The sequence below is a fragment of the Delphinapterus leucas genome, chromosome 6 (genome assembly GCF_059928025.1).
Source record: "Delphinapterus leucas isolate spDelLeu-1000000601 "Yukka" chromosome 6, BTC_Dleu_Yukka2, whole genome shotgun sequence".
NCBI lineage: Eukaryota > Metazoa > Chordata > Mammalia > Artiodactyla > Monodontidae > Delphinapterus > Delphinapterus leucas.
In genome coordinates, this window is record NC_143134.1 from 21236710 (window position 1) to 21246967 (window position 10258).

Genomic DNA, 10258 nt, shown 5'->3' on the forward strand with positions numbered 1-10258 from the left:
GAGACCCTTTGCTGCAGTGTGGCAATGCTAGCACCTGGACAAACTTCTTCTTGAGCAACAAAATACAAAGAAACTACATGGAACTGAAAAGAACTGCATTCATGCGCAGTTGGGTTGCAGTTCTGGGGCAAATATACAGATTGCCAACAAACACATGAAAGAATGCTCAACATCATTAATCTTGGTTTTAGGTTTTTCTCCTTCATCAATTTAAATATGTCCTGCCACTCCCTTCTGGATTGCAGAGTTTCTGCTGCAAGATCAGCTGTTAACCTTATGGGGATTCCCTTGTGTGTTATTTGTTGTTTTGCCCTTGCTGCTTTTAATATTTTTTCTTTGTATTTAATTTTTGATAGTTTGATTAATATGTGTCTTGGCATGTTTCTCCTTGGATTTATCCTGTATGGGACTCTCTGTGCTTCCTGGACTTGATTAACTATTTCCTTTCCCATATTAGGGAAGTTTTCAACTATAATCTCTTCAAATATTTTCTCAGTCCCTTTCTCTTTCTCTTCTTCTTCTGGAACCCCTATAATTCGAATGTTGGTGCATTTAATGTTGTCCCAGAGGTCTCTGAGACTGTCCTCAATTCTTTTCATTATTTTTTCTTTATTCTGCTCTGCAGTATTTTTTCCACTATTTTATCTTCCAGGTCACTTATCTGTTCCTCTGCCTCAGTTATTCTGTTATTGATTCCTTCTAGAGAATTTTTAATTTCATTTATTGTGTTGTTCATCATTGTTTGTTTGCTCTTTAGTTCTTCTAGGTCCTTGTTAAACGTTTCTTTTATTTTCTCCATTCTATTTTGAAGATTTTGGATCTTTACTGTCATTATTCCGAATTCTTTTTCAGGTAGACTGCCTATTTCTTCTTCTGTTAGGTCTGGTGGGTTTTTGACTTTTTCCTTCATCTGCTGTGTGTTTCTCTGTCTTCTCATTTTGCTTATCTTACTGTGTTTGGGGTCTCCTTTTCACAGGCTGCAGGTTCGTAGGTCTCATTGTTTTTGGTGTCTGTCCCCAGTGGCTAAGGTTGGTTCAGTGGGTTGTGTAGACTTCCTGGTGGAGGCGACTAGTACCTGTGTTCCGGTGGATGAGGCTGGATCTTGTCTTTCTGGTGGGCAGGTCCACATCTGGTGGTGTGTTTTGGGGTTTCTGTGGCCTTACTGTGATTTTAGGCAGCCTGTTTGCTAATGGATGGGGCTGTGTTCCTGTCTTGCTAGTTGTTTGGCATAGGATGTCCAGCACTGTAGCTTGCTGGTCGTTGAGTGAAGCTGGGTGCTGGTGTTGAGATGGAGATCTCTGGGAGATTTTCACTGTTTGATATTACGTGGAGCTGGGAGGTGTCTTGTGGACCAGTGTCCTGAAGTTGGCTCTGCCACCTGAGAGGCACAGTCCTTACTCCTGGCTGGAGCACCAAGAGCCTGTCCTCCACACGGCTCAGAATAAAAGGGATAAAAAAAGAAAGAAGAAGATAAAATAAAGTAAAATAAAATAAAATAAAACGAAGCTATTAAAATAAAAAATAATTATTAAAAATTTTTTTTAAGTAATAAAAATGAAAAAAATAAAAAGAAGAGAGAAGAGAGCAACCAAACCAAAAAACAAATCCACCAATGATAACAAGTGCTAAAACCTATGCTAAAAAAAGCAAAAAACAAACAAACAAAAAAACGGACAGACAGAGCCCTAGGACAAATGCTAAAAGCAAAGCTATACAGACAAAAATCACACACAGAAGCATACACATACACACTCAGAAAATGAGAAGAAGGGAAAAAATATATATATATTGTTGCTCCCAAAGTCCACCTCCTGAATTTGGGATGATTCGTTGTCTATTCATGTATTCCACAGATGCAGGGTACAGCAAGTTGATTGTGGAGGTTTAATTCAGTGCTCCTGAGGCTGCATGGAGAGATTTCCCTTTCTCTTCTTTGTTCGCACAGCTACTGGGGTTCAGCTTTGGATTTGGACCCACCTCTGCGTGTAGGTTGCCTGAGGGCATCTGTTCTTCACTCAGACAGGACGGGGTTAAAGGAGCAGCTGATTCGGGGTCTCTGGCTTACTCAAGCCGCGGGGAGGGAAGGGTACGGAATGTGGGGTGAGCCTGCGGCGGCAGAGGCCGGCATGACGTTGCACCAGCCTGAGGCGTGCCGTGCGTTCTCCCGGGGAAGTTGTCCCTGGATCCCGGGACCCTGGCAGTGGCGGGCTGCACAGGCTCCCGGGAGGTGTGGCGTGGATAGTGACCTGTGCTCGCACACAGGCTTCTTGGTGGCGGCAGCAGCAGCCTTAGAGTCTCATGCCCGTCTCTGGGGTCCGCGCTTTTAGCCGCAGCTCACGCCCGTCTCTGGAGCTCCTTTAAGCAGCGCTCTTAATCCCCTCTCCTTGTGCACCAGGAAACAAAGAGGGAAGAAAAAGTCTCTTGTCTCTTCGGCAGCTCCAGACCTTTTCCCGGACTCCCTCGCAGCCAGCCGTGGCGCACTAGCCTCTGCAGGCTGTGTTCACGCCGCCAACCCCAGTCCTCTCCCTGCGCTCCGACCAATGCCCGAGCCTCAACTCCAGGCCCCGCCCGCCGCGGCGGGTGAGCAGACAAGCCTCTCGGGCTGGTGAGTGCCGGTCAGCACAGATCCTCTGTGTGGGAATCTCTCCGCTTTGCCCTCCGCACCCCTGTTGCTATGCTCTCCTCCGTGGCTGCGAAGCTTTCCCCCTCCGCCACCCACAGTCTCCGCCCACGAAAGGGCTTCCTAGTGTGTGGAAACCTTTTCTCCTTCACGGCTCCCTCCCACTGGTGCAGGTCCCGTCCCTACTCTTTCGTCTCTGTTTATTCTTTTTTCTTTTTCCCTACCCAGCTACGTGGGGAGTTTCTTGCCTTTTGGGAGGTCTGAGGTCTTCTGCCAGCGTTCAGTTGGTTTTCTGTAGGAGTTGTTCCACATGTAGATGTATTTCTGATGTATTTGTGGGGAGGAAGGTGATCTCCATGTCTTACTCTTTCGCCATCTTGTAGCTCTTCCCCCAACTGCCAATTTTGAAGAGCCTGGAGCAGAACGGCGGGTCGGGAGCAAAAGCAGGGTACTGCACACAACACCACCAGAGGGGTGAGCAAACACCTAAGCCACCCCTCTAGCCCCACCCCTGGACACACCCCTACCCTCACCCCATATAAGGAACAAGCTCAACTTCCTCACGGAGCAAGTGAGCAGGGGAACCTGTTACTTGTTCTCCTTCTTCTTACTGCAGCAGGGCCCCCAGTAAAGCCTTTTCTGAACTTCTTTTTTGGCCTCTAGTCAATTTCTATTGATTGGGGAAGGCCAAGAACCCTGCTCGGTATCATAGTCACAGGCTCAGTCAACAATATGGGGGACTCTCTAGCTGATTCAGTTTGTTATAAAGCAGAAACTAACACACCATTGTAATGCAATTATACTCCAATAAAGGTGTTCAAAAAAACAAACAAAACAAACAAACAAAAACAATTTGGGGGACTGTGAAACTGGAATGGCTCTTCAGTTTTTCTGGGTTGGGCCATGATTCTCTGGGCTCTATAGTCCTTCCGATATTTTTCGGCCAACCTGGAAATAGGTATGACATGATCTTTGCAGATAAAATAACTCCTGAAGCAGCTTACAGGCTCTCAGCCAATGGTACTCTTAGCAGTAGGGGCAAAGAGTAGTTCACTGAAAGGGGATCTGGGTGGCTTACTGTAGTGTCCTCCAGATACTTTGTTTTGTGTCCATTGGCAAACTCATCTACAATTGCCATTTTGTTAACCTCTTTTCTGAGCTCTAGCTCCGCATACTCAGCTGTCTACCCAGCATCTACAATTCAATGCATCAAGGGCATCCTCAACTCAGCACAGCCAAACTGGACTCACAGCCTTCACTCATTCTTCTCCCCAAACACCATAACCCTGTTTTTTCTTTTTTTTCCTTCTTAGTAAGTGACACCATCACCTGGTTAATCCCAGAAATCATCATTCTCTCTTCCTTGATCTTTTTAAAATTCTCGTGTGTAATACCAACTCACATCTTGTTGATTTTATCTCCTGACATCTTTTGAATCCATCTGCTGCTTTCTCTTTTCACTGTTAAGTCTTGAGTTCATGTTCCCATTACTTCATGTCAAGGCTACTGCAGTAACATTGTAACTAGTCTCTTTCCATCATTTTTGCATCTTTTTAATCTCTCTCTCATACTGAAATCATGATAATCTTTTTATAACTTAGATTAATCAAATCACTATCCTGCTTAAAACGCTGAAATAACTTTCCTGTTATTTTAAGGTAAGGACTAATATCTTTAACATAAACTGCCAGGTTCCTGCCTATTTCACCAGCATAACCTCATGGTCCAGTGTCAGCGATACTGGCCTTCCTCATATTGTTTAAATGTGCCATGCTCCTTCTAACCTAGGCCCTCGATACGGTATTCCCTTTACCTGAACAACTCTCTCACCCCATCTCCCTACCATTACCTTTGTCTATGTATGTAATTCCTACTCAAGCCTTAGATTTCATGTCAGTGGTTATTTCACTGAGATTTCCCTGAGTTCCCTAAACTGGACTGGGTTTCCTGTTTTAATGTCTCATTTTTCCTTCTCCTTATACACTATAAGGAGTGTATAAGATACACTCCTTATACACTTATACACTTTTCCTTCTCCTTATAACAATTGTAACTGCTTCCAAATACACATTTATTTGTATGATAATTAATGCATTTTTTACATTAGAGTATAATTTCCACAAAAGCAAGGACCCTGTTTTTGCTTATAATTGTATCTTCAGTTCCTGGTATATGGAAGGAAAACAGCTCAACTCCCCATATCAAAAGATAAACCAAACAATTTCTGGGATAAGTATTCTTCATGGATGGTTTTTCTATAATCTTCTAGTAGGTGGAGGATGCTAATGGTTCTCAAGATACTTATAAACCCATCACTAGATTACATGGCTGCATGGGGGCAGAATGTAGGTAAAGGAATACCATAGAGAAAGTAGAAAATGCAAAGCATCTTATAGAAGTTAGGCATTAAACCCAGAGTGTGGGTGTGAGAGGAGAAGGAAATTACCTGTAATGCCTAAGAATCTAACGTTCTCAGATAAAATAAACATTAAGACTGTGTAAAGTATCAGACTGTGACTTTTTTAAGCTAAAAATGATTCACTCAGGGAAAGTACCCTTTTAAAAATCTGCCATGATTCTAATTTCAGTGTCTTTAATCATTCCTAAATACCTTGAGAAAGGTAGAAATATTGTGTCATTTCAATATATTAAAGATGGATATAATCAAATCTAGTAAAAACAAGAGGTTGACCGAAGTCAGTAAAAGCTAGCATAAGAGAACAAACTGTTACAGAACTGCTCTCCTGTTGTGAACATCTGTAAATTAGAGTTACTATAAAAGCATCTGCTTTTATACATAAGATAACAGACAGGACAGGATTACAATCTCTGAGAAAAGGGAAAGGAGGGAAACAAATGAGATGAACCCTACCATTACAAGGAAAAAATACGTAAAAAAATTTTTGAAGATATTTCTGGACTGCAGGCCAGGGCGATGAACCTCTGATAGACTCTAGCAATCTCCTGTAACAATAGAAATGACAGAGAGCAAAGTTCAGGGAGGACAGAGTCTGGAATTTCTGAGGAAAAGACCGAAGATGAGGAAGAAATACATAGAAAGAACTCCAGAAATGTGGATAATTGTTTTCATGCATCTTTGGATGAGAACTCTGCACACGTGTAGGGTAAAACCTGAAAGAGCTAGACAAGAACAACTTGTGAAGAAAGAGCAATTACTGGAAATCTTTAAGGTGAACAATGCCCAGAGCTTGTATAGGTATAGGGAACACTCTGGTTGTTCCAACTAAAGTGGGAAGACCTCATTAAATACATAGGGCATTGGGCAGAGACCATAGAACACATTAAAATGGTTACTTTAACCTCAGGAGTATTCTAGACCCACTCTGAATAGGTTTAAAAATAAACCTTGGAAGGATAAACCTAATCTCCAAATAATCTAACTACCTTCTAGGTGAATACAATAAAATCTAGCATTTAATAACATAAAGTTCATAGCATTCAGTATCCAATAAAAATTTTTGCTGGTCATGTGAAGAGGAAAATATGACCTGTAACCCAGAGAAAAATAAGTAAAGAGAAACATGCCAAGAATTGATGGAGATGATGGAATAAGAAGACAAGGACATTAACAAAAAACCTGTCATTAATATATCCTATATGTTCAAGGATCTAAAGGAAGATGCCATAAATATGTATGATGAAAATTTTAAGGCAGCTACAAACGCAGATACTAGAACTCACAAGTGAGTGAGTAAAGAACTCAATATAAAAATTTTATTCTATATATGATATAAACTATTGGAAAATAAAAATACCGTTAATAGCATGCAAGTCATGAACTAGTTATAGATAAATTCAATAAAATTTGTACAAGACTTGATAATGAAAATTTCAAAATATTGCCAAGAGAAATTTTAAAAAGATGTAAATAAATGGAGAGAGAAACCATGTTTGTGAACTGCGAGACTCAATATTATTAAGATTGTGGTTCTCCCCAGATTGATCTGTAATTTTAATGTAATCCCAATCAAAACCTCTGCAGTCTTCTTAAATTTATTATTTATTTATTTTTATAGAAATTGGGAAGCTGAAAGCTGAATATAAAACCTAGATGAATATTCAAAGGAGCTAGAATAGCCAGTACAATTCTGAAAAAGAACAACATTGGAGGATTTCACTAATTAATTTCGAGGCTTAGTATAAATCTAAAGAAATTTTGATACTGGTATTGGCATAAGGATTGACATATAGATCAATAAAGACACATAAGAGAGAACCTAGAAACAAATCCTCAAAATATGGCCGATAGCCTTTTGACAAAAGAGCCAAGGTAATTTAGTGGGGAAAGTAGAGTTTTTTCAAAAAATGATGTTGAACCAAAATGAACCTTGACCGTTTCCTCATGCCACATAAAACTACTTAAAATGGATTATAAGCCTAAATATTATAATTTATCATAAAAACTAAAACTATAGTTTTTTTCCAGAAGAAATAAGAGAAAATCTTTACAACATTGGGATGGGCAAATATTTAGGTAGAACAAAATAGGTCTAAACCAGGAAAGGGAATTAATAAATTTGACATCACAAAAACTATAAACTTCTCTTACAAAGACACAGTTAAATGATAAAACAAATCACAGACTTGGAGAAACTATTTTAATAATACATAGTATCTAGCAAAGGACTTGTATCCAGAAGATATATAGAACTCTTCATTCTGAAAGATAAGACAATAAACTCAATAAAAATGGGGAAAAGATTCACAGAATTTATAAAAGAAGATATATGAATAGGTAATCCACTCATAGCTATATGCTCAATACCACCAATCAGTAGGAAATGCAAATTAAATCCATATTGAAATAATACTACATGCCCATTTAGTTTCTGATGAGAAGTCCATGGCCTTTTGAATTTGTGTTCCCATGTACATAATGTATCCCTTTCTCCAGCTTTTTAAAGAATTCATTGTTTCTTTGTTTTTCAGCATTTTGACTATGCTTTGCTTATGCGTGTTTCCTCTGCATTTATTCAGTTTGGGGTGTACAGCATAATCCAGTGAAACCATCTCAGTCAGTGCTTCTTTTCTTATTTTGAAAGATTATTAATTTGTTACCAAAGACCATCCAATCACAGCCAAAACCATTGCCGAAGGTGTGGGCATCCTCTCAGAAGACAAGGAAACCACAGAAGACATTTCTGCCTACCTCATCATCCCAGTGAGCCAGGTGAACCCAAGAAATGCCAATGCCTGCATGGTACATGGAAGTGATCTGAAGGACTTGACTTTCCAGCAGCTGGATGACATTTTGAAGTACCATACTGAGATTGTGTTTCCCAGGTCCTCTCCTCAACAGAAGCTGATTGTTCAGGAAGACTGCCAGAAAGAGGGCACTATCATGGCTGTAACTGGTGATGGTGTCAATGACTCAGCTTTGAAGAAGGTGGACACTGGGGTTACTATGGGAATTGCAGGCTCAGAAGTGTCTATGTAAGCTACTGACATGATTCTCCTTGGATGAGAATTTTGCCTCAGTTGTGACTGGAGTAGAGGAAGGTCGTCTAATCTTTTATAACTTGAAGAAATCTGTTGCCTACACTATAACCAGAACATTCCAGATATGTATTATCTGGAACACCCCCTTCCTGATATTCATTATTACAAACATTCCACTACCCCTGAGGACCATCACCCTCCTCTGCATTAACTAGGGCATGGACATGGTTCCAGCCACCTCTCTGGCTTATGAGCTAGCTCAGAGTGACATCGTGAAGAGACAGCTCGAAAACCCCAAAATGGACAAACATGTGAATAAGCAGCTGACCAGCATGGCCTATGGACAGATTGGTATGATCCAGGCCCTGGGGGGCTTCTTCACTTACTTTGTGATCCTAGGCTGAGAAGAGCTTCCTCCCAATTCACCTGCTGGGTCTGAGGGGACTGAGATGACCACTGGATCAGTGATGTTGAGGACAGCTGCAGAACGCAGTGGACCTACAAGCAGAGGAAAATCTTGGCTTTTACCTGCCACACAGCCTTCTTTGTCAGTATCTTGGTGGCACAATGGGCCAACTTGGTCATCTGCAAGACCAGGAGGAATCCAGTCTTCCAGCAGGGGATTTGGCCTCTTTGGAGAGATGGCCCTTGCTGCTTTCCTTTTCTACTGCCCTGGAGTGGGTGTTGCCTTGAGGATGTATCCTCTCAAACCTACCTTGTGGCTCAGTGTCTTCTCCTACTCTCTCCTCATCCTCCTATATGACAAAGTCGGAAATGTCATCATCGGGTGATGCTGATGCCCTGGTGGCTGGTGGAGAAGGAAACCTACTACTAGACCCCATGTTGCACACTGTGGAGCACCATGTCACACAGTCTGCTCCCATTATCCACCCCCCTTTTTGTGTACTTTATTCTTGGAGTTCATAATTCTATAGTGGTAGGAAAGCACTGAAACATGTGGAGGAAGCAAGATGTTCTGAAATGAAGCATGTAGCTATATGGGGCGGGTGTGTGGGTGGAGGTGGGGAAAGGGTTCCCAGAGAAGCATCCGTCTATGGAAACCACAGCAGGGAAGGTTATTCTGTGCCTTTTTGTTTTTGTAGAGAGGAAAACTAGGATCTCCTTGCCTGATGCACAGCAAAGCCAATTTGCTGACAGTGGGTTGTGGTGAAGGAAAGTATAACATTTATTGCAGGGTTGCCAAGCAAGGAGAACAGTCAGCTAGTGCCAAAAGACCCAAACTCCCTGAGGCTTTCAGGGAAGGGTTTTAAAAGGCAACATTGTGGTGAGGGTTCCAAGGTGTGTGATCGGAGAGTGGACTTTCCTCTAATTAGTTGGTGGTGAAGCGACAGCGCGATGTTTCAAGAATCTTAATCATTAGTCTTCTGGTTCCAACCAGTCTAAGGTCTACATGCTTGTGGTCAGCCTGTAGTCACCATCCTCCACTTGGGTGGGGGGGTCTTATTTTCTGCAGAGCAACCTAAAGATATGTGTCAGATTGTTATGTATATCCCTTGAGGAGGAACTAGGACTCTGTTTTGTCACTGAACTATTGCTTAAGCTAGCGTTACTTTTCTTGCGTGACTGCTTTTCCTTTGTTCCTGCATTCCCTTATTTCCCTAATTAGTGACTGCTTGAGCTTGCTCTTTGGAACTCAAGGAAAACCTAGAAGCATAAAGCCTTTTTCTACAAACGAGAAATGGGGAATGCAAAAAGGCTTTTGTACCCACTGGGCCCCATAGAGTCTTGCTCGGTTTCAATTATTGATTCAATTTCTTTAGCGTGTCTTATACTTTTTTTCTTGGAAGCCAGACATTGGGTATTGGGAACTGAGATAAATAATCCTTTAGTCTGAGGTTTTGTGTTAATCTGCCTAGGAGTTGGGCTGTGTTTAAAGTTTGCTGTAGGTATAGGTGCTAGAGGTTCCGAGTTCTTCCAAGTCTTTTGTTTCTTATTTTCCCTTGTTTTTCTTTGTGTATCCTGAAGCACTCTTCTTTGAATAGAGTATGTGCTTTGCAGCTTTTCCAGCTGTCATCTACTATTATTATATTGGGTTCCCATTAATGTGGTGGTAAGTTGTGGGGCAGGGGAACCATTCTACAATTTTATGATTGAATCTCAGTCTTCTAGTGGGCCCTGAGGGGAATTGAGGATAGAAAAAAGAGGTGAGGCATTCTG

General features: G+C 41.4%; 1 pseudogene; it reads left to right on the forward strand.

Annotated features, from left to right (window-relative positions):
- The first annotated feature begins 7694 nt into the window (after window positions 1-7694).
- On the forward strand, window positions 7695-8915 carry LOC111185325 (sodium/potassium-transporting ATPase subunit alpha-1 pseudogene; annotated as a pseudogene).
- Window positions 8916-10258: the final 1343 nt, after the last annotated feature.